General features: G+C 45.4%; 1 protein-coding gene across 1 annotated transcript in view; it reads left to right on the forward strand.

Moving 5' to 3' along the window:
* The window catches only part of SLC24A3 (solute carrier family 24 member 3), a 507527-nt gene that overhangs the window by 371252 nt on the left and 110548 nt on the right, over nucleotides 1-25727 (forward strand). The gene's annotated exons all lie outside the window — the stretch shown is intronic.

Consider the following 25727-nt stretch of genomic DNA (forward strand, 5'->3'; position numbering starts at 1 on the left):
ATGATTTTTGCTCAGTGGAAATAGAATACATGAGAATCTGCTAAACAAAACATGCAGTCATCACGGTTTAGGACACAGCCTAACCTTTTCTGACTGTGGTAGAGCATTTCATTTCTCTATTATAACGTGCCTTTGGGGTCATGGAGGGCTTAGCAAGCCTGCAGTTTACCTGTGGAGTTGATGCCACTTCCAGGTGGTGTCCTGCTATCTGTGTTCTTTATGAATACTGGTGTCTGTTTTGGAAAGTCTGGGGAAGGTGCTCAGAAGCCACTGCGTGGGAGGCTCTGGGCAACCAAGCCTACACTGCAGCAGCACCTGGAGGTTTGTTTGCAGGGTTTGCAACTGTTTTGCCAACTCTGATATCCTAAATTTCTTCATAGGGATTTTATTCAGAAACAACACAACCCTGAGGTCTCTGCCCAAATACCCACAACTTTGTGTATCTTCTAGTAAAAGTCACTTCTAAAAGCTCATGGAGGCTACTCCACTTACAACATCAAGGAACCTGCTGATCCTAATCACTTGATCCGCAGCCTTGATATGAACAGTGCACTGTGCTACTAGAAGTGGCTGATTGGGTCAGGGGGCTAAGGAAAGCCCCGGGGCAGCCTTCCCCCTACCCTTTGCCAGGGCCCTCACCTCACAGCAGCGGCAAGGGGCACCCCATGCTGCCCGTTCCACTGATGTAGACTCGAGGGTCTCCATGCAGGATACCCCGGGTCCACCATTGCATTCTCCACTGCCCATTTTTACTTCCGTCGTCTTCATGCCTATTGATTTGTCTGGATTGCCTGGTGTGTCAGTTGCCTTCAGGTGACACGCAGAGGGACACCTGGATCTCATCGGGATTCAGCTCCAGGGCCCACAGGTGGACGGGTCTCTTCTATCAGGAAAAGGGGCTCCCAGTACATGGTGACTGAGCTCTGCTCAGCTCCTTAGACTGAATGATTTCCCTCTTCTCATCCTTTCAGTCAGTGAGCTCATGTCTTAGATTCTGTGCACCCACAATATGTGCTTTTTAAATCTCCCATAAACGTAGTTAGTATTTTTTTAAAAAATGAGTCTCTGCCTTTGCCTTTGGTGCTATTTGCACTTCCCTGGCTCTCCTTTGCCTTGGACACCTGCTCGTGGCCTTCCACAGATGAACAGTCGCACCCAGCAGAAGAGTCTGTCGCTGTTAGCGCTCTCCTAATTGGCATTGTCACCATCAGCAGTATGGTTATTAGTCTGGCTGTTATTAGTGTTGTCATTAGTTCATTCATCATTTGTACCTGAAGCTTGATTCACAAGCAAGCCCAAAGGAAGAGAGATAATGTAGAGAAATGAAACAAATGACTGGGGAGCATCTAGTCAGTGCCACACAACTAATTACTTATGAAATGGCTTGGATGCATGTGTGGCTCATCACTCATTAGCAACGCGGTTCATGCCAGCTTAGTTGGAACACCTGCATCAAAGGCAAAGGCCTCCCTGAACTCCAAAAAATGCTGGTGTCTGTCCCTTGACTCACCCCAGAAGGTCTTTGCTGGCTCACCTCACAACCCTGTAGCCATGGACAGAAGTAACAACCACGACTGTTGAGAGAAGCAGTCCACGCGATGACTCTGGATGCCAACCTTTCCTTCTGACTTTCCTGTCCTGTGCCCACCTGGAGATTTTCAAGGCCATCCAGCTCAGGGTTTTGTAGGATCCTTCAAGTCTTTGCAGAGGAAGCAAAATTATGTTTTGGAAAGAACATGGGCTGGGGAATCAGACAGGTCTGGGTTTAAATCCTGATTCTGCCATTTTCTGGCTGTGGAACACTGGAGAAGTTACTTATGTTCTCAAAGCCTCATTTTTCTCATCTATAGAGTGGGTACAAGCACACCTACTTCCTAGTGTTGCCATCAGGATGAACTATAGCATGTTCAGCATTAATAGGCCTGCTCTACATGGTAAGTCAGTCTCTGTTAGACACCATTAGCTATGCTCAGAATACGCATCCCTGGGGTTCTCACCTCCAAATTCCACCTAGGTCACTGTGATAATTTGACCAACTCATTGATGGAACTTATCTAACAGTCAAGGGTGTCCACAGCTTAATTAACAGACATGGGATACTCAGTGGGAAGGAAAGGGATAGTCAGGGAGAAAGTCCTCTAAATGGAAAAAGTCTTCTAAATGGAAATCAAAGTAAGGAGATGTTCATAGAAAAACAGTCTCAAAGGACTGGTACTTACCTCTGTGCTGTCTATCAGTGGGAGGTGAAAAAAAAGAAATGACAGCTTCCCAGCCTCAAACAGGGAGAAGCTCTCCCAGGCGGTGGAGTTGGTGCAGTGGAATGTTACGGCAAAGGCTGGATATTGGGAATTGAAGCGATTAATAAATCCAATCATGGATCTCACTTAGCATTTTATTTATGTCGATCTGCACTTTCATTTGGCTGGGAGAATTACTAGCGAGTGCCCGTGGGCCTCCCTCTACGAATTTCAGCATGGAGGGTTGCACATGACCAAGTCTGTTATCCATCTGAAATTAAAGTAATTAAGCTATAAGGTTTGAGTTCCTGTCTCAATTAGGGTTTTGATGAATTCAGTGTAATTAAATGTCTGCTGTATTTGCAGTTTGCAAACATAACCCTCGCTTTGGTGTTCGCCTAAGGTGCTTTGGGGAGTTTTATGGGACAAAAAGGAAATTGCTTTTTAGAAAGTGGCTTATAGAGAGGTTCTTGGCATCACTTCAAGACATTTACAAGGCTGTGGTCCTACAAGTTTCCTTTATTTAAAAACGAAGAATAATAACAACAAAGAGAAAACACCGAGCTCTTGATGCAACGTACTAATGTATCTTGTACATTGTATTGAAGGGACTTCATGCCAGTTTTGTAAAACAATGTACTTGTGAATTTTGATCTGCCATTCAGAGCATGTTAAGATTTAAATGCCTAACCACAAACAGAAATTATGCAGTTTAACTGCATCCCAGGTTAGGACTTTCATATTCAGGTTATTAAGGCCGGCGGATGGCTCCAGTTTATAATAAAGAGCTCCAACAGCAGCCCTACTGGCGTACTTAAAATGTGCCTGATGTTCTTTGGCAAGGCCCATCTCATCTTGGCTGGGTTTGCCTTTCTTCAAATAATACTGGCTCGTTTAAACAAACCCTAGCAGCACCCAAAGATTGCACTTCTGAATTGAAATCCACCTGCATTTGGGCTTCCCCAAGAGACCCTAAGCAAGGACTCAAGTGCAAACAGTTGATCTGAAAGGTGATCCCAGGAAGTGCTTGTGGGACAGTGTGGAAGGAAGGCAAGGAAGAGAAAGCAGTGGAGGAAGGTGTGTTAGCAAGCCAGTTATCACTGTGGGTAACAGAGATCTAATTCTGTGGGAACTGGGAGACAGTTTAACTGGAGAGCCACTAAGTTATCTCATGTAAGGAGGCAGGGGAGCTAGAGTATTTCTCCACCAGCTTCCATCATTCATTGGTTAAAGACTGCACTTAAGGGATATTAATTCCCCAGCATTCCAGCTTGCTGGGCTCAGGCAGAGTGGACTTTGCGGCCCAGGGGAAACCCCCAGGCAAAGAGCTCTAGGGGACAGCAGTGGAAAGGGCCTGAAATGGTAAAGGTGGGGAGATATGAGTGAGCTCATAGTAAAGCATTTGTTGTGAACTCAAGACAAAGACTTTAAAACAATCCACCTGCTGGGTCTCATCTTCAGCTCCCTTGGATGAAACACAAGCTTTAGTACTAGGCAGACTATAGAGTGTCTAGGGCCAGGACATCTTGCATTTAAAGAATTTCCTCTAATGTTAAAAATACCAGCTACTGTTTATTAAGCTTCTCCAACGTTCAGGCACCACACTAGATTCTGTAAAAATATTTGCAGAAATATACCCACTGAGTTTTAAGATAGTTATCATCCTTCTTTACAGGCAAGGAAATGGATACTGGGGGATTCAGTATTCCCCAGATGGCAAAGGGTCTATTGTGAGGTAGTTAAGGCTGAATTGGAGCTCACATCAGTTGGTTATAAATTCCATTCTCCTTCCAAAAGGGGGGATCTACGATTTAAAAACCTCCAGATGTTATCAGTGCATTCTTATGATTAGCCTTGGATTTTATGTGTTCTTTGGAAGTTTGGAGTGTAGGATCTGGGGTCAATGCCAAGAAAACAGACACATCAGCAAAATGGTGGTAGCCCCTGCTACAATGGAAGTATTAGGTAGGTGCAAAAGTAATTGCGGTTTTTGCCATTGAAAGTAATGGCAAAAACCGCAATTACTTTTGCACCAACCTAATATTTTACTTAGCCCAAACAACGTGCAGCTAGAAGTTTCTCTTATACTCAGATGGCATCTCCCACAGCTGGGCTTTTGCTTCCACCACAGATGGAGGACTCAGGCTGATAAACACAGTGGGACATCCACAGGCTGCCCCAGCTTACCCCGTACACCTTGATTTCTATCTTATTGTTCCCCAGACAAAACCCAACACACATCTCCCCTGTTCCAATCCTGAGATGCATCCAGATTTTCCAAGAAGCTGGGGATGGAGGACAGGGGAGGCCAAAAACCACACACCCATAGTGCTGCCAAACCTAAAAATAGGGGCTGGAGGCCTAACATCCATTCCAGGGAGGGAGATGAAATTGCAAGGAAGAGAGCAAGTGATCTGTTGAGAAACCAAGAGGGCAGGTGTGGCAGAAGGCCTCATCCAGGAGCCAGCGTGCTTCCATACATGATCCTGTGAGTAGCAGAGAGCAGAATGTGTAGTGCAGGAGTAGACCAAGGCCAAGGTCAGGTCCAGCTGAGGCAGCCAGTGAGTTCCATCACACCCAGTAAAACTGGGTTTCTCCCAGCATCTTCTGCAGGCTGTGGCATCAGGAGGCAGATTCCTGTTAGAAGCAGAGCCCCAGCCCTAGCCAACTGAATCAGAAGAGCAGCTCACCTGCTTCAGCTCCATCTGCAGGCTCAGCTCTCATCACGTTCTAGACCAAGCGTGGCCCTGGATGAGAGGCAGCCTCCAGCAGTTGGTCCAGGCAAGGTAGACAGTCCTGCTGAGGCCCCAGTCTTAGGACTGACCATCTGCCTGAGGCTGTCTCTTGCACTGTCCCCTCATAGTTTCTTTTCTCTGGCCATCCCCACCCCAACCCCCTCAAGGCCAGGTCCTGACAGGGCCCCACACCTGATCTCCCCCTGACAGATGCTGTTGGTCCCAGGCCCAGAGTTCTGCTAAGGCCACCAACCTGGCTCTGTGCTGCTCTGTTTTCATTGCCTCTACAACTTCACCCCAGATCTCTGTGTTAGCTTTGATCTGGGCTCACAAAACTTGTGTCTTGCTTGTTCCACTTCTTTGATACGATCTCCTGAAGTCAGATTCATTCTCAGATCCACATCTAGACTAATTAGAAGCTTTCAGTTTCAGGTAACAACAACAAAAAAATCCCAACTCTAACTGGCTTCTTAAATGAACGAAATTTATAGATGTCCCTGAAAAATGCAAAGGAAAGTGGACATCAGGTATGACTTGATCAGGACTTCCAGCCCCATTGTTGTGATTCTTTTATCTCTAATCTCCTCTGTTTCCTTCCTCATACTAATTTTTTTTTAATGGCAGAAAATAGCTGTAGCGTTTTCAGGCCTCATGTACACATACCACTTTGGCCAGGAAAGAGAAAGAGGATGTCTCCTTGGCCACCACATCTCCTTCCCCATCCCCCCATAGCATCATCAAACAAAAATCTGATTGAGCCAACTCAGGTTACCTGACCATCCCTGAACCAATCATTGTGGCAAAGGAACTAGTTACTCAATTGGTTTAGGTTAATCAAGAACCACATACCCATTTCTCCCTTCCCTCCAGAGCTAAGAATCTAATCACTTCCACCTCAAATACACAGTTTTCAGTTTATTATAAAAAGCAGAGATAAATGATTACAGGACAAAGCCTGTGCACTATCATGTGCTGCCTCAATGCCTGCTTTCCCCGGGCTGGTGGAACACAAGGGAAAAACTGCACACAGATGCACTCTAGGTCTTGGTGTGGACATATGCTCTCATTTCTTTCAGGTAAATAACCGAGGAGTGGGATTACTGGGTTGTGTGCTAAGTATGTTTGTAAGAAACCACCAACAGCTTTGCAAAGTGGCTAAACCATTTGTATTTCCACCACCTACATGTGGGATTCCAGGTGCCCTACATCATCACCAGCACTTAGTGTTATCAGTACTGTTTTGTTTTGTTTTCATTTTAGCCATTCTATTGAGCACGAGTGGCACCTCACTGTGGTTTTAATTCACATTTCCCTGACAAGCCATAATGTTGGGCATTTTTTAACAGGCTTCTTTGCCATCTTTTTTGGTGAAAAATCTGTTTAAATCATTGCCCATTTGTTAGTCAGGGGTTTTGTCCTCTTCTTATTATATTGTCCAGGCAGTCTCTAAACCATCACACTTGACTAAGCACTCCTCTGAGTCCTTCTGTCCAATTTATTTCCATAGCCAAATCAATAATGGGTAGAGCCATTAGAAATGATTTAAACTGATCATGGCAATGTTTTATTAGTTCTGTTGCTTGGATTTAGGTTTGCAAGAGAGGTACTCATAATCAGCACTGTGCAATGGGGGAAAGAAAATGAAGCAATCATTTCCCTTTAGTATGGCACACCTGGATGTATCTGAGATGCATCATTCCAGAAATGTGAAGAGAAAAGCAGGAACCTCTCATGGCCAGGGGTGAGGACTCCTTCCATGTAGTTTTCACATGCTCCTTCAAAGTGAGTAATTTTCATGTTTCTCTTGAAACTCACTTCCAAGGAGCACCATGAAAATTACTGGAAGGAATATTCACCTCCTGAAACTCACTGCCTACATCTTCGGCAAAAATTTTCTTTCTTTTTTTTTTTTTTTTTTTTTTGAGATGGAGTCTCGCTGTGTTGCCCATGCTGGAGTGCAGTGGCACGATCTTGGCTCACTACAACCTCCACCTCCCAAGTTCAAGTGATTCTCCTGCCTCAGCCTCCCGAGTAGCTGAGATTACAGGTGCCTGCCACCACGCCTGGCTAATTTTTGTATTTTTAGTAGGGACAGGGTTTTGCCATGTTGGTCAGGCTGGTCTCCAACTCCTGACCTCAGATGATCCGCCTGCCTCAGCCTCACCAAGTGCTGGACTTACAGGCGTGAGCCACCGCACATGGCTGGCAAAGACTTTCAATGTACAAGTTGCCCAGAGTCTTACCATCATGGCAGCTGAGCACTGTCCCGAAATGAGAGTCCATTTTTGGGGCACAAATGTCATTTCTTTCCATGACACCACATTCCCCACACTGCCTCCCATCACAGGCAAGTGGGGCTCTTAGCAAGAATCTGCCACATGAGCCCATGGCTAATTGAACCAAAGCCAGGTCACCCCTTAGCAAAATCACAGAAGGAGGTAGAGACTGGGCATCCAGGCCCCTCTGCCCCGCAAGTAGCTGAACCTGAGTTGAAGGTTAAGTATAGTGAGGACAAAAGCCAGTCAGGCTGGCAGATGCTTGTTTTATTTATGCTTCCCTTTAACAAGCACACCTACAGTACTTACCTTGTGGCAGGCACTGTCTCGCAGCGTTACATATGTGAACTCATTTTGATCCTTTCAATAACTCCTGGAGAAAGACATTGTTGAGAAAAGAGGAAACCAAGGCTCAGAGAGGCTGAGTAATGTGTCAGTCACAGAACCAATGAGTTGGGAGACGTTGAGGGCTACAGGGGTACAGCTAAACAACACAGGCAAGGCAGGGTAACTGCTTCCTCAAGCCCAGCTCCCAGAGTCAGCTTAGACCAAGGGCCTCACACCCTAAACCTCCCTCCACAGTGTGGCTGTCCTCAACATTCCTTCACAGCTCAGTGCCCTCTTATCACCATGAAACCCACTTCAGTGAGTAATCAGAGGGGCACACTTGGGTGCAAAGGGACTGGCCGCCCAGAAAATGCCTCCTTCCGCACTGCTGCAACATGTGACATCTGCTGAGCTCACATTCTCCTGCTGGACCCCGGCCATTCACTCCTGAACCCCACAACAGCTGCCGGGTGGGCCCAGGCACCCCTAGCCTTAGCACAGAGACCCCTCATCTCCACATCTGCCCTTTCTGCACAGGCAGAGCCAGCCTGCACACCAAGTGAGGGGAGGCGAAGGATTCCAGTCATGGCCTTCAAACTCCACCCTTGGGCAAAAAAGCACTGGAAAGCTTCCCCTGGTAAAAGGGCACACAGGACATTAGCAAGTCACAAAAGTGTATGTGCAGCAGGCAGGGAAGGCTTCCACCTCTGTTCCTTCAACTGGTGTCCACTGAGGACTCCCTGGTCTTCCCTCCTATCGACCCCCTACACAGGTCACCATGTAGGGAGTGACAGAGCAGACCAGATTTCATGCCCTAGGTCCAAGCAACTACAGTCCAGGTGGCTATGGCCTGAACCACACCAGGACCTGAGGCCTGAGACCTCCTAGAATCTAAAAATGCAGGCCTGTCTTTACACAATAATGTGAATTAAAGGTGGTTTGTCTCGTAGTTATTTCTGAATTTAAAGCCAGGGTCATAGTCCACTGATTGTGTTCTAGGGAGGAATGTTTATTATAGTCTTCTTTGGGCAGTAAGTTCATTCACTGATTTAACAAATGTTTACTGAGAGCCTACTATGTGCCAGGCACAGTTTCAGGCACTGAAGAGACACTAGAGAAAAAATTACATTCTAGTAGCAGGCTTCGAGATGTTAAATACTCAACAGAGATGATAGATTGGTAGGTAGGTGAGTGGGTGGGTGGCTGAGTGGATGGATGGATGGATAGATGGAGAGAGAGTAAGATATTAATATAGTGGGATAGTGGGATAGTGAGATAGGGAGAAGATATATGGACTCAAGTGATGGCCAATGCTATGAAAAAGCAATACAGCATGGTAAGCGTTAAAGAAAGTACATGAGAGAGAAGTTACTGTGTTATAAAGAGTTTCCAGGGAAGACACCCCTGCAAGCACTGATAGCATAGTGCCATGAAAAAATATTAAGACATTGCACTCTGTGAAGAAAATGGCACCATTTAAAATGTAGACTCTGATTTGGTGCAGTTTTGAACATGAGTCACTCTCTGAGCAGAAGGAATGTGCCATCCCAGTAAACTGCCAGCCATTGCCCCCAGGAACAGTGTAAAATGCTGGTCTTCTAGGTTCACAAGCTAGAGTAAGAAAACAGCAAGGCCAAGGACAACAGGAAGAGGCATATTCATCGACCATCCCCATCCCTGGCAACAGTGAAATGCATGATGTGTCTAAGCAGACACATCACGCATTTTTTCTGCTGAGGGAATCACTGTGCTAGGCTGTGAGTTCCCCAAGAATGCAGCCCGTCTCTACCTGTTCCTTACTGCATCTGCAGCACCAACTGTAGTGTCACATATGGTAAGGGCTCAAGCATCTTCAATAAGGACCTGGCTAGCTGATATCCTGCCCTTGATGCAGGGCAGGGGAGGATGGGTATATGATCAGAGTTCACAGGGCCCTTCAGCTGGCACAAACATGCTCAGGGACTATTCTAGGGGTGCCTGGGTAGTCAGATGGATGCATGGATGAATGAGTATCACAAGTTGCCACCAGATACACCAAAGACAAGATGAGTTGAAACAGCACAAACTCTTTGGGTAGCATTTGAGACACAGTCATGAAACCGAATTATTGATTTCTTGTGGACTTCCATTCACTGCTTTTTAGGGGCAGGCACAAAGCATACTGAGGTGAACAAAACAGGAAAGGTTTCTTCCCTTCTAGAGCTCACAGACCCATGGGAGAACACAGGCAAGGAGCATCTGAACCAATCGATGATCAGATAATAGAAGACAAAAGTTATTGATGGAAATGCCTTGGGCAATGGGATGGGTGGTGAACAGTGGAGAAGGTGGAGGAACAGCTTTAGCAAGGGTGATCGGGAAGTGTCTCAAAGAAACCCCAAATCATGACAGCAACTCCAATCAAGATCTGGGAGAAGAAACTTCCAGGTGGGAAGAAGAGTAAATGTTCATACAGAAGCAAGCTTGACATGTTCGAGGATCATGAAATAGGCCAGTTTGGAGCCTGGTGAAGAAGGGGAGTATGGCTGGGAGTGCTCAGAGAGGTGGTAGCCAGGGGCCGATCATGTCCAGCCTTGGGTCATGCTGAGGATATGGGTGCATTGGGAAGCTACAGGAGAGTTTTAAGCTGTTGACTACCGTTATGCAATTTATATTCTGGGAATATCACCCCAACTGCTTGGCAGAGAAAGGATACTACAGGGGCATGATGGTGGCCGGGAGACCAGGTAGGAAGCCTGTGGTAAGACTTGAGTGGCGTTGTCAGCAGTAAAGATAAGAAGTGGTTGCTGTCTTTAGAATATTTTTTGGAGGTGATGCCAAGAGGGTTTGCAGGTCAGTTGGAAATAGGAGTGATGACATGGGAAAAATCATGGAAGACTCCTGGATTTTTGCCCTGAGCAGTATAAATGGATTAAGCAATATTTGTTGACTGTACAAATGAGTACAAATCGCCATGAGCAATTAGGAGCTTGTGTTCAGAAAGTAGGCATCCTGTTATCCAACACATTCTGAGGTCAACCATTATGTGTCAGATCCAGAAAGTTGGTAGGGTCTCTGAGTAAATGGTGAGATTTTAATTAAAAGTTGTTGATGTTATTCACTGGCCCTGCCCAACCTCCTGAGCCGTCCAACCTTCTTACAGTCACAGCTTCCCTTGGTGGCACTTGTAGTGAAAGCCCTGATTGGCTCCTTCTAGGACTTCAGATACAGTGACACCTATGTCCTGGATAGCACTGCCCATCTCCAGGTCAACCTCAGTCTTTATGAATTTGAAATTGGCACCTAGGAGCTCCATAGACCCCTGGTGGCCATGCTTTTGCATATGGTGGAGCAGGACGTGAACAGGTGAAATACACAGCATTTGCTACAGTGTGGATTGACCCATATTCTTCTCTGTCCTCTGCTTTCTCACACCCCCTTTCCCTGCCCATCCTAGGACCAGCTAGAGTTTGGATATTTTATCAGACTCTGCTAGGCTGCAATATCATTAGCATGTCTTTATTCTGTGTTCCCTGAGCTCCTGACAAGACTTATCTCTACTTGTTAATCCATCAGACAAGAAGAACTCAGTTTGCAATTTTATTTTATTTTCTAATAAATACAATTTTTTGCTAGGCACTGTGGCTCACACCTGTGACCCCAGCACTTTGGAAGGCCAAGGTGGGTGGATTGCTTGAGCCTAGGAGTTCCACAACAGCCTGGGCAACATAGTGAGACCCCATTTCTAAAAAAAGTTTAAGAATTAGCCAGGTGTGGTAGTTCACATCTATATTCCCCGCTACTTGGGAGGCTAAGGTGGGAGGATCACTTGAGCCTGGGTAGTTTAGGCTGCAGTGAGCTTTGAGCACACCACTGCACTCCAGCCTGGGCAACAGAGTGAAATAACCCAAAAATAAAAATAACCCCAAAAATAAAATAAAATATATATAATTTTAGAAAACATGTATGGGATACATATTTTTGCATATTTATTAGGTACATGTGATATTTTATTACATGCATAGAATATATAATAATCAAATCCGGGTATTTAGAGTGTCTGTCACCTCAAGTATTTATCATTTCTACGTGTTGGGAATGTTTCAAGTCCTCTCTTCTAGCTACTTTGAAATATACACTACATTGTTGTTCATTGTGGTCACCCTACTCTGCCATCAAATATTACAACTTATTCTTTTTACCTAATTGTATGTTTGTACCCATTAACCAACCTCTGTTCATCTCCCCTCACCCCACACCCTTCCCAGTTGCTGGTATCCATCATTCTACTTTCTGCCTCCATGAGATTAACTTTTTTAGCTCCTACATATGAATGAGAACATGAGATATTTGTCTTTCTGTGCCTGGCTTATTTTCACTGAACATGATGACGTCCAATTCCATCTGCGTTGCTGCAGATGACAGCATTTCATTCTTTGTTATGGCCAAATAGTATTCCCTTGAATGTATATGCCACATGTCACCCACTCATCCATTGGTGGACACTTAGGTTGATTCTATACCTTTGCTATTGTGAACAGAGCTGCAACAAACGACAGTGCAGCATATCCCTTCAATATTGAGTTTGCAATCTTAAAATGGAGAAGTGAAGGACACAATCAAAGGAAAGTTTGAGGGGTGTTTTTGGGATTTTTTTAATATGACAGAATACTTTTCTAGTCAAATCCTTTTTATTCTAGGCCAATCTCCTTTTATTTTTTGTGAAGTAAGACATTTGTGGCCTCCTGCTGCAGCTGCTCTTTCCTGCAGGGGAAATCTCACTCTGCATTTGAATGGAAACCTGGAGCCTGGACCTGAGCCTGAATCGCCAAGTGAGAAAGAAACTAATGCCATTAACCTTTCCAGATGGTGTGCAGACCATCTAGGGCAATGGGAGGGCTCATGTACCACGTGTCCGGCTTTCACTGGCAAAGTAAGATTGTGTTGCAGTTGGCTGGGGGCTCTTCCTCCCCTGACCCAACCAAGGGGGTGACATATCTTGTGTGTGGAAGGGAGGATGAGTTTCTTCTTCCCTTCCCTATAGTGCATATACCTGAGTGCCATTGCCTGGGAGAGGAGAAGGAATAAAGCACACTGGCCTCAGTGTGCTTTATTTACTTGTGACTTTCTCCCACAGTGAAATTGTGACTGCAGTTGGGGCATGGAAAATTAGAATTAGGGCACTTGGTGAGGTACCAGCAGCTGGGGGACTCAAGGCGTGGGTACAGCTGTTAGACAACATTAAACCCCTGCCCTTCGTCATTTTAAGATCTTGGTCATTATACAGTAAACTTTACTTTTTCCACTCTCTTGCTCTGTCTTTGATTACTGCAACATGCAGCTTCTAAACACATGTGTCCCAGCCTCCCCATAGCATCTTTGTGCTTGGCCTTTTTCTTAAATAAAAATTTAAATATATATATATATATGTGTATATACACACACACACACGCACACACACACCTTTCTTTTACTATGTATACATATGTAACTAACCTGCACAATGTGCACATGTACCCTAAAACTTAAAGTATAAAAAAAAAATTGTTTTCATATGAATAGCTAATCTTTACTGGGAACTCAGTTGAGTCAATGTGAAATTATATGCATGAACTCGTTTAATCTTTGTATCAACCCCATGGTGTCGGTTCTGCTTTCTTCATTGTACATATGAGAAAATAGAGCCCAGAGAGGGAGGTTAAGAAACATACCCCAGGCCACACATCCAGGAATAGCAGAGTTAGGATGCAGAACAAGGCAATTTGCTTCCAGAATTTGTGTTCTTGATCTCTGTGGGGCACACATGAGTCAGTGGAGCAAAACAGGACAGAGGGGCTCCCGTCCTGGAGGCTGTAGAACATGTCTCACAAATGGAGGAGGAGGGCGTCCTCGACTGTCTTGCGGTCCCTCCCGCGCACCTGGCGGACTGCGTGTATGATGTGGTCCCTCCCGCGCACCTGGCGGACTGCGTGTGTGATGTGGTCCCTCCCGCGCACCTGGCGGACTGCGTGTGTGATGCGGTCCCTCCCGCGCACCTGGCGGACTGCGTGTGTGATGCGGTCCCTCCCGCGCATCTGGAGGACTGCGTGTAGGATGCAGACCCTCCCGCGCATCTGTATGTGTGTGATGTGTCCCTGGGCCTTTTTGGTTTAGAACACCTGATAGTGCTGAGCCCGGCTACCCAGGTGCTCATCTCTGAGTGGAACACAAGATGCTGCCTCCTGTTAGACACTGAGACCCTATTCCGATCTACGTTTATGCATGCCCTCATTATGGAACTTAGCGGGGATTGAAATGTGGTGTGGGACCAAATGGAATTTGAGGCCTTTCTGATACCATTTCCTGATGCCAATACGCTCTGGTGCTGGGATGTTCTGCAGAATGAAGCATGGGAAGACTCACCTTCCCTCATCCTGATGAGTTTGTTCAGCCCATCCTGTTCCTGGCATCTACTCTCTTTGGGAAGAATTGACTCTGTTTAAGGGATAAGGAGGAAAGCTTGAGAGGGGAGCAGCCAGGAGATTCTTCTACGACCCGCGGAGTCAAAGCTCAGCCATGTCCTTGGTAAACGTGTGCTTTCCTGTTTTGGAAACATGTTGGCGTCGGAGTCCTTGCAGGGCTTGGCTTGGCTTATGCTACCTGTGAAGGTCCAGGAGCCAGGTTGAAGGCCCGTGGGGGTCATTCTGAGGGAAGGCCTCAGTGCTCTTGGTACAGAGTTGAGAACCAGGTCAGGGTGGAAAACACGTGGCTTTCACCCAAACAGGGGTTGATCTCCCAGCGCTCCCAGCCTCCCCTCGGCCCCAGCTCCAGCTCCAGACCCTGCCAGCTTGGCCTAGACAAACCCATTAGGAGGCGCCATTTCTCCCTGGACTCTTAAATTCTGCCCAGCGGTTAAGTCCAGAACACCACTAAGAGTCATCATATTCATATGAAGGCTTCAGGAGGGCCTCTGAGAGCCCTTTTAAATGCCATCAAAAAAGTCAGCTCTGCAATTTCATGTAAACAAACAAGAATATCATGATCAAATATATCTCCTTAATTTCTATGACAATAAAATAAAAGAATTGTGCACATCTGTCATCTCACATAAATAAAAATGGATTTTAATGAAGTGCTACTCTACAAGTTTGAACTGAAGCAAAATGTTTAATATAAAATGTGCAGCTCCAATTCTGGCCCTAGGCAGAGAGAGTAATTGTAAATACTAGTCATATTGTATTATTATGCACAAGCACTAAGCTAAGTGGGTTTTGTGTATGGGTGCTTTCTTAAAAATATTTTAGAAATGAGTTCTTGTCCTGTCACCCAGGCTGGAGTGCAGTGGCATGATCATAGCTCACTGCAGCTTCAAACTCCTGGGCTCCAGTGATCCTCCCACCTCAGCCTCCTGAGTAGCTAGGACTACAGGCAGGTGCCACCACACCTGGCTAATTTTTAAAATGTTTTTGTAGTGGCAGGGTCTCCCTATGTTGCTTAGGCTAGTCTCAAACTCCTGGCCTCAAGTGATCCTCCCACTTCTGCCTCCCAAAGCACTGAGATTGCAGGTGTGAGCCACTGCACCTGGCCAACGCTAAGTTTTTCATATGGTTCTGGAGGCTAACTGCCCACATTCAAATCTTGGCCTCCCCACATCTTGAATACATGAACTTCAGAATTTACTTAACCTTGCTGTGCCTAAGTTTTCTCATCTACTAAATGGGAGTAATAATAATATCTACCTAATAGGGTTGTTGTGGTGTTGATATATGTTTATATATGTAAAACACCCAGAAAACCCATTCGCCTTCTCCTCTACCTGTGTTGCCAGCAAGACCCTGGCTTGGGCTTTCTGCCCAGCACAGAAGCTTGTCTGGGCAGTGGTCCCAATCCACTTTTTCATGGGGCCCTCTTGCCCAGAAGCTCCAGGTCTATTTTCAGCCTCTGCAGCTGCCCTCTCAGAAATCTCCTGTTTCTTTGGTGCCCCAGTTCCCTGGTCTGTTCTGGCCAGCAAGAGCTCAAGGAGTTGGAATTCCCTTTATGTGGGGATCCACACTTCAAAAAGAATAAAAAAGCAACGCACCCACAACCTATGTATCTGCGTCATCCCTCCTCCACTCATGGAGATCACAGACCCGGGGTGAACCCATGCTTCCCCCTTCTGACTCCTGCCCTGTTGACAAAACCAGGGAAGTCACCAACACCATCCTAGTTGTTCCACAGAGAGCTGAGGTTAGATGTAGCCCTTTCTCAGAACGGTGTTGACACATGATTCATGCAAGGGCTCCTGAGACGTCAGAATGTTCACGGCCATGCTACAAGCTGGGAATGTGAATCTGAGAGTCCTACAAGTCTCATCTCTCCAGTCCCTCCATGCACAGCCTCTCAGCTGGCTCTGGTCTGCAGTGCTGGTGTTTTCCATAAAAGAGGGGTGTAAGTTAATGTTTAAGGCTCCTATTACTAATAATAATTGAAATAGTAATAGGAGTAGTAGTAGCATTAATTTAAAGTTATTATTATTGGCCAAGCACGGTGGCTCATGCCTGTAATCCCAGCATTTTAGGAGGCTGAGGCGGACGGATCACCTGAGGTCAGGAGTTTGAGACCAGCCTGGGCAACGTGGTGAAACCCTGTCTCTACTAAAAATACAAAAATTAGCTGGGTGTGGCTGGCGGGTGCCTGTAACCCCAGCTACTTGGGAGGCTGAGGCAGGAGAATCGCATGAACATGGGAGGTGGAAGTTGCAGTGAGCCAAGATTGTGCCACTGCACTCCAGCCTGGGCGACAAGAGCAAAACTGTGTCTCGAATAAATAAATAAGTTATCATTGTTATTGTTATTCCTAACATGTATTGATGGCTCCTGGGTACCGTGCTTTGTTGTTTATATACATTATTTTATTTAATCTTTTCTAGAGTCCCCTGAAAAAAGTACTATCATTGTCCCCATTTTACAGATGAAAAATCAGAGATGTAGCTCATCAGTGTTGGTGCCAATGGGTGGCTTGGGAGAGCTTTTGCCCACCTACTCCACACACAAGCCCCCACAGTGTCCTTGCTATAAAGATATGACTTCAGAAAAAACCCTCTACCTTCTCCTTTACCCAGACAGATGCCTGGACCTCTTCTTTAAAGCTTCGAAACCACAGCTGTTTTTCAGTTTCACCCAGGTAGGAAATGTCCAATCCAAACTTCCAACCCAGGTCTGGCCAACTCTAGAATCCAAGCCATAACACACTGTATACTATTATATATTTACCAAAAGACATACATATCTACCAAGAGAGTCCCCATGCTAAGCATGGCTTGGCTTGAGAACTCCTTCTTCACAAGCATCAACATCTAAAGGAGTCTCTCATCACATACATGAAATCCCTGCTTATGGCTTTGTCCAGAGGAGGCCTGTCCAAACCAGATGGCAAAGGCACGGGAGTCCCTGACTCTCTCTCTGCGCTAATGAGTCAGCAGGCAGGTGTGTGGGGAGTTGAAAGCCAGCCACATGTCCGGCAAGCAGACCACTCTCTGCTACCACTGGAGGCATCAGCCAGCTGAGGGGGGCTTATCACACCCGCACCGTGGTTCAGCTGAGCAAGATTGCTTAGGAAAAGCCTGGCATGTTCATGGTGCATGTAGAGTTAAGTCCTAGTAAAACAAGTCAGGGTTTCAGTCTCTCTGGAATTGTCACCCTGTTTAAAGTCCTGAAATCACACAGCGTGGCACTAGTCATGGAACCAAAGTTCATCTACCAAAGCCCCAAGTGGGATTTAGAAGTAAATGAATCCTTACATGTAATTGAGTCTCTGGCCCTGATTTGACCAGAGTTGGACCTGACTCAGGAATTCCCTGGTCCTGGCTTAACTTTTGTGGGGGTTTTGGTCTGGGCAGTCCTGGCCACACCACAGCATCTGCCCGCTGAACAGATGCAGCTGTGGGATCAGACAGCTCAGCAGGGGGTGATGGCATATGCTGAATTTTGGCATCTTCAACTTTGTGTACTGTAATTTCTCTCCTTTTCCAAAGAAAAGAGTTCCGTGTGGAATGGGGGCTGGTGATGGATATTTCTGAGGTTGTTTGCCTGCTCTTGGTGCTCACATATCAAGTGGGACCATCAGAGAATCAATGGACTCCATAAATAGTCCGGAATGACTTCCTATTTGTGACCAAATCCCTCCTGAGTCTGAACACCTGTTCGCCCAGCAGGCTGGCTGTTGTCAAACCACTTGGCAGTTGTTTGAAAGCAGGAAGTCTTTTCTCCATCAGAAGAAAGAAGAGGTTTCCCATAACTATCAGACTTCGGGTACATATTTCCCTTCAGTTCTTTTTTTATTATTCCTTAAATTCATTGTTCATTTTGGAACTAAGTGTGCTGTCTATTGCTGGCCTTGGAGCCACATTATGCACATATTCAAAGAAAAAAAAAACAAGGCTGTGAGTTCCAGGGGTGACACCTGCAGCTGTCCTGGCATCCTGGTGCACACCGAGCTGGTGCGTATGAGAGCAACTGAGCAATGGTAGCCTCTGTTACCCCTGGGTCTGTGCTGAGCCCCATCATTCACATGTCTCTGTAAGGGCTTCGAAAGGAAGCTCAAGGCTCCCATGCTACTACATCATGAAAGGCAGCAGAGGTGTCTGCAATCCCCGGGCAGCACAGTGTGGTCCAGTCACTTACTCCATCGGTGAGTATCTTCTGAGTGACAATTCTAGGGCTTGGGGATATGATGGTGACCAAGACAGGAAAGGCCCATGCTCTCAAGGTGCTTCTGTGCTGCCAGAGGGAAGGTAGATGATCAATAAGAAAAAATAAACCAGCAAGGTAATCTCCAGTAGGAGTGGTCTGAAGAGAGTAAAATAGGGGGACGTCAGGGCCTAGTGGGAGTGAGGGGCTGGCATGAGCCACCACAGATGGGAAGGGAACAAAGGCCTCTATGAAGAGGGAATCTTGGGGCTGAGACCCTAGTGGTATGAAGAAGGAGCCATATGAAGACCTAAAACATTCCAGGAAGAGTGAACTCCCACTCCAAAGCCGTGAGGCAGGAACAGAGTGACTCAGTTAGGGGAACAGAAAGAAGACCGCTGATGCTGGAGAGCAGGGTCCTGGGTGAAGCCAAGGGCTAGGCAGGGCTGGGTGGGGGGTCCTGGGGCCTTGGTGAGCAGTTTAGTTGCAATTAGGACAATGATCTAGGAACTTGCAGTCCTTGGGAGCAGTGATAAATCACAGAGAGTAGAAAGGAGTCAGAACCTCCGGTGTTAACCTAGATCTCTGAAGGTGCTCAGTGGTTCAAACTAGCTTATTGTCATGGACCAAGCATTGCTAACACGACCTCAAGTGTGAGCCTCCACCAGAGCCCTAGATGCCTTTGAGTGTTGGCTCAAATCCCCCTACTGCAGGCTCTGAGGAATTTCCACCATTACCCTCTGCCTACCCTCCTCTCTCAGGAGCTCTGCATCCCCACTTCAAAGCACTCCACCTTCCCTCAGTCTTTGTTCCATTCCTGACAGATTATGCAGGTGGTCAGACTTAACCGCCTTCTCCTCATTGTCTAAATCTCATCCTTTTTCCACAGGCTGTCAGCATTCCCCTCTTACAGGTGACCATTTTGATTAACGGATCCCAGGCTTTAGCATTTGCCACCCTCACTCTGGGTACCATTTCCCTTCCATCCCATTTTGGTATTAGAACACTCGATCTGACCACGGCTTATGCTATTTTGAAGTATAGGAGTTAAATTAGGAAAAAAAACACGTTGGCCTCATCTCAATCCTGGAATGGTCCTAGATTTGGGAAACTCCCAGAGAGTGTGGGATGGTCAAAGATCAAGCAAAGAGATTATTTTCACCGTTTGTATAAAGTGTATGATTGATCAGATTTACTTAAAGCTCCATCATCACACAGTTTAACCACAGCTGTCTGATGTCTAAAGACTTTTACACTGTGTTTATTTCCAGTCCTTTCTCCTGTGATTTTTTTTTAATCACTTACATCTACTGGCTAGTCTGTTTCCAATTAAGACTTCTACTAAGCTTTCTCTACGAAAGAGATTTTTCTTTTCTTTTCTTTATAAAATGCATCCTTGGTATTAGAACGTAATAGCAACATATGAGTTTCTGAAGCTGAAGTCAACTGATTCTTAATGATTCTTAGAATATATATTGGCTGCCACTAAAGAGATTAATGTCAACCCCACAAGCCTGCCATATCAATTATCCCTATGTTTGTTCATTCAGAGCTGTAACACGTGCTGTCTGCTTTTTAATTCAGCATAGGCCTTCTTACATCTACCCATCGAGTCTCTGTTTAGTAACCTGATTTTTCGACATCTTCCCCAGAAAGTCACAACCACTGCATTTTTAAGCTTCAGTTTTCCCCTTGAATCAACCCATCGAACGTGCCAAACCAAAAGAAAACTAATAAAATTTAATAGCATTGAAAAGAAAAACAAATTATACCTATCAGACTGCTTTTTTTCCCTAACTCCTCCACTCAAGAGGTTTGGGGAGACTGGAAGGGAAGAGGCTACACCTCTTGTCCTCTCTGCTCTGAATGACTGTGCCCACTTCTGAAGCCAATTCTGACACCCAGCCCTGAATTCCTAGTCTGGGAACAGATACTCTAAAAGCCTAGAAACATCCTCAGCTTTGGTCTCATGATATCCCCCAGCTGGACTTGCTATTTGGCCAGCATGAGCAGCAAAGCAAAAGAAACTTGGCCAAACTGCCAGTTTCCCAGCCTTCCTCTCCATCAGGGCCTGTGGCAGCACACCCTAAACTGTGCTCAATAGATTCCTCTCCCTGAAAATTACCCAGGGGTGCAGGTGAGGCAGACCTGCCTGCCTGCCTGTTCCATGTGAACACACCACTCGCCAGTGTGCATAGCCTCGTCATGTTCTAGTTACTGCTTCCTGAGTGCTGGAGGCTTCCAATATGGGGAAGGATGACATATCATTTAAATTAGCTCCTTTTGTGGCAGGAATGATTCTGGTTGACATTGGCTCAGGCAGTGCCCATAGAAATAATAGCGGTTGGTATTGATTTTATTTTTTATTTTGTAGCTCAGGGTGTTTAAAAATGTTTGGTGCTGAAATGCAAAAACACAAAATTTTTGCAGGGGATTTTAAGCTCCAGTAAAGCTCTAAAACCTGTCACTAAATTTGAATCTGGATGACTGCTTTGCAAATGGTATTCATCTGACTTTGATGAGTGAATTTTTAAACTCAGGGAAGTAACCGCTTCTTTGTGCATAAATATAAATAGGAAGCTTTTGTGAATCCCTTATATGTAGGAGGGAGATGAGAAAAGCAGGGACTTATAGGACTGAGAATGCAGAGGGAAGAAGGCCGGGGAAGGTCATGAACCAGAGGAGAATGCCCGTGGCATAGAGGGATGTCAGAAAGCAGGAGGTCCAATCCCTCATTTTGCAGGTGAATGAACTGGTGGTCAGAACAGGGTGTGGCCTGTGCAAGTCCACACAGTGAAGAACTGTCAAACTAGGACTTGAACCCCACTGTTCTGCTTTGGTCATTCCAGTGTATATGTGGACAGTGTGCGGCCAAGCCATGCCTCGCACTTGGTACACCTGTCAACCCTTGTCGCTCTGCAGCCCCTCAGGCCCCTCTGTGAATTAAGGAAGAGAATGTAGGCATAGAAGAGGGTTGGACGTGTGAATGAGTTTAGATGGTTATCTGCAAGGAAGCCACCAGAAATATGAGTCAGTTCACAGACGTCCTTTGAGAACCCATAACATGGGACTTGCCTCCTTCTCCTGCCCTGATCCCCAATTGAAACTGATTCTTTAGACTCCCAATAGATCTTTTTCCTGGACACCAATCCAGTGAACAATCTCATTGTGCATCCTTTCCACCTTCTGTACTCTATGGAATGCTTTCTTCCTCCTGAAACCCCTCTTTTCTCACCCCAAATGGTAGCATTCCTTCTCCCACAGAGATGCTCTTGGCCACACCTCCTTCAAAAGGGATGGTCTCATCTGATCTCATGACATCAGTCCCCTCCTCTGGCACCCCACTCCTCATCCTTGGTCTTGATTTTTCTCCCATCCTCATGACTTAGTTTACAAATGGGTGCCAGATCTTTCCAGCCCGGGCCTTCTGAGGCAGCCTCCAATTGAGGGTCTAAGCTATGAACTAAATTACTTGCTCATTAATGTACCATTTCACCTGAGTTCTTCTGGTACATTGGGTGCACCTTTGTGATTTCTGTCACTCAGCCTTTAAGCTTCAGCCTCATGGCCAACTGTCCACATCCAGACTGCTGTCAAATCTAATCAATTCTTCCACTGTAGCATTTCTCATCCTGCCCCTTGCTTTCCAAGTCCACTGCACCATCCAATCCAGACCTCCACTCTTGGTCGACTGGACTGCCAAAGTCCCCTCACCCCTGTCTCTCTGTTCTTTATCCTCTGCTCCATCAAATTCATTTTCATACTGATAAGGCTTCCTGAGCCTCCACTCTGACCTTGCCTCTTGCCTGAAAGGCCCCCTTTGCTGGTCACATCCCAGTAGCCCTTTCCCATGTCTAGCTGTCTTTCCCCTGTCCATATCTGCAGCAGAACTGAACTGCTTGTTGTGTCTTACCTTTGTTGTCTTACCTGTGTGCTTGTGCTCATGTTGTTCTTCCTAACCAGAATGCCCTTTTTCATCTCTGTTCACTTCAACCCATCTCCCAATTTTAAAAGTGCAAGTCATTTTTGTCCTTCAAATCTGTAGTCTGTGTCATCTCCTGCAAGAAGCCTTCCCTGGTTTCCCCAGGTGGACACAATCTTCTCTTCTTTGAACTCCCATAGCAATCTTTCGGTTTTATCTTGATATTGGTGTGGGCCGATGATAATCTTTAATAGACTCCTAAACTTGTTCGTCTGAATTGATTGTTCTGGTATTTGCTTTCTTTGGTGACGATGATATGGAGTAAGAGTGTATAGAAAAATACATACACAGATGACTGTTAATTAGCAACATAAGATTTAAATACATATTAAAGACCACAAGAAATGTGAAGTTACTGGTTGGTAAATGATTACCAAATGGATTGTACAGACTTCAAGATCCCAATGCATCATTCTACAACATGAGTTAAAGTCAGTCCTTTAATATCTGTGCCATTTGCTGGTGTCTTCTCATTTAGGACACACAGTTCTATGAGAAGCATAACTAGGTAAATAACTTTTCTTTGCAGATTAGCAATACTTGCTCCATTTTTCATGTATGCTTTGGTTGTTTCTATAGAATGACCGTGTCACAATAAGGCTTTTAAAAAGAATAACAATATGTTTTTTAAGTTGTCAAAAAGGAGGGTGTAATGTATAATGGAGGCAGAGGTTCTTCGTTGATCTAAGTTCAGCATTCATTATCTGAATCACTGCTGTTGGCAGGTTGCATAGGAAAGCAAACTTGTCAAAACACACAATATTCACTAATGATCTGACCGCTTTAAAAACCTAGGCCCCCTCCTACTTCTTTTCCTGCTTAACAATAACATCTCTCCCCATTCATTACATAAGCCAATTTTTGGCCATTTGTTGGAAATTGTAACATTCCCGTAAAAATACAAACTGACTGCAAACTGAAACTGAGAATCTGGCAGAGATAGAGGGTTTCATGAGGCAGATGTGTTGAATGATGTCTCCATCCCACGTACAAAGGCATTAATGAAGGAGGCTCCTGCAATCGAGGAAGAAAAAAAGTCAAGGATGACAACCCAGGTTCTCTATCCCCCCAAACAAAATGATTCTAATATTAAAGGATCAGGATGGAGACTTGGAAAACTTGATGAAACTCTTGAATGTTTTTCCCCGAACTCTCTTTATGACCATGCGGGAAAATGAAATACGAAGGAGGGGGTTATTATCTTATGTTCTTCTACCATTTTATGGGGAAATTACACCAAGGAACAATTAACTTGGTGGCAGGACATGGTTGCTCTTATAACCTGATTTTTTTTTCAGTTATAAAGACTTTTATTTCTGTCCTACCACAATAGAGAAATCTTAATTTTTTAGTATTTATTTTTATGTATGTATTTATTTATTTTTTAATTTTACTTTAAGTTCCAGGATACATGTGCAGACTGTGCAGGTTTGTTATATAGGTATACATGTGCCATGGTGGTTTGCTGCACCTATCAACCTGTCATCTAGGTTTTAAGCCCCCCATGCATTAGGTGTTTGTCCTAATGCTCTCCCTCCCCTTGCCCCCCACCTCCAACAGGCCCCGGTGTGTGTTGTTCCCCTCCTTGTGTCCATGTGTTTTCATTAGAACCTAAATTTTTAAGAAAACATTAGGTTCACATGTTTTGCTTTTGAAGCTAAAATCTCAATGCAACCATTCTTTACTTATGCAACTTATTCCCATTTCAGGTAGTTTACCTGACCATGTCTTTTCTTTACCAGCTATCCTCATATTTATTAAGTTTAAATAATGGGAGAAGTGTCTTTCTCTGAAAAAGGATTTTGAGACCACAAAGAGTTTGGTTTGGAGCTGTGTGCCTGTGAGTCAGGTGGAAGTGATAGCAGTAACTGGAACTTTGCAGTGTTTGCCAACAAATGGAACAGACTTTCATTCATCTTAGGTTTAACCACAAATCCTCTGCTTCTACTCACTGAGTCAATACATCTTGAATCGCAGACCAGGAAACTCAGGTGGAAAACTGCTCATTTGTTTTCTTTATGAGCTAACTACAGTCCATTACCCCAATTCCAGTGAAATAAAGCTTTTTGTGACAGTTGGTACTTTTTTCTTATTTTTCTTTCCTGTTTCTTTTGTCTTCCTTGGCTTTCTTCTTCTCCTTTTCCTTCCACTTCCTTCTTATCATTCTCTTCATTCTCCCCTTCTTTTATTTTTCTTTTTGGTTTTCATTCTGTTTTGTACCAAATTGTTGTTTCAGTTACAAAGGAAAACATTGGGATCTCCTAGGTACAATTTTGCTTCTCCAAGGTGTACAACATTAATGTTAAAATAAACCCGAGAGATGAGGTGGTCTACCCCACTTTGGCCTAGAGACAGAACAGTGGGGCTGGGCTGGGACCCCACAGGTGCACAGCCCCAAGCCACATCCTTAGGCAGCTGCCTGCCATGCCTCTTGAGGGATAGCCACAGAGGGGATTGACAAGAATCTTGGGATATCAAATCTTGGAGCCTTTTTTCCACATCAAGTTTTGTATTCCCCAGAAGTAGGACCTCAGACAAAGATTCTAGAGCAGTTAATTTATTTGGGATAGGATCCTAGGAAACACTGAGTGGGGAGTGGGAGAGAAAGACAAAGGAGAGAATAAAGGCAACCAAAGGTGTGTTATCAAGCAGGTCACTGCTCTGGACACCAAGGTTTGACCCCATGGTGGAATCCTGGAAGGTGATGGGGTACACATATTTCAGAGTGACCACCTGGGGGGTCAGAGAGCTGGAATATTTGTACACCAGCTCCCATTAGTCAGTGCTGCCCCTTGAGGGTATCACTCCTGAGCACATCCAGCCTGGCCATGTGAGGGCAGAGTGGGCTCGGGCCACCAGGGCACTTGGACAGAGTTGTGGCCACTGGAAGCTGGAAGTCCAGCCCCCATGCATGGAAAGGGCTGGTAAGATATACAGGCAGGAACCAGCTGAATCTGCCACACACCACATCACAGAAACACACTGCAGAGGGCACAGCGTCCACTCTTCTACACTCAGGTAGGAAGATGCTGGCTTCACGGATGCTAAATTCCCTTTTCAACAAGGATGGCAGGAAGGGGTCCTAGAAGGCCAGGACAGACCTAGATCCAAGTGACTGCCTCACAGAAGGAACCCCATGGGGAAGGTCTCATCAATGCACTCAACGATGCGGATTCAACAGGCGGGCAGACTCAGCTTAGAGCAGAAGATGGATATCATTCAGCCCATCTCCACTGCAAGATTCCTCACTTCTCTGCCTTTTTCTCAGTCATTAGAGTGAAGGTCAAATCTGTCACTGGAGTGGTTCTTGGAACAGAGAAGAAAAGAAGTGGCTGTAACCCATTGAGAGATTTTTTGAATACAGGAGTCAGTCTGATAGCTCAACCAGGATTCTTGATCCCCACTTAGGACTCTCTAAGCAGAGTAGCCCATACATGATTGTCTTCATTTTCATCCATAAAGCCACTGGACAAATGGATGGAAATGGGAAAATATACCTGGCTGCAGCAGAGCCTTTGGCCAAGTCCAGAACCTTTCCAAAG

This window comes from Gorilla gorilla, chromosome 21 (genome assembly GCF_029281585.2).
Source record: "Gorilla gorilla gorilla isolate KB3781 chromosome 21, NHGRI_mGorGor1-v2.1_pri, whole genome shotgun sequence".
Classification (NCBI taxonomy): Eukaryota; Metazoa; Chordata; class Mammalia; order Primates; family Hominidae; genus Gorilla; species Gorilla gorilla.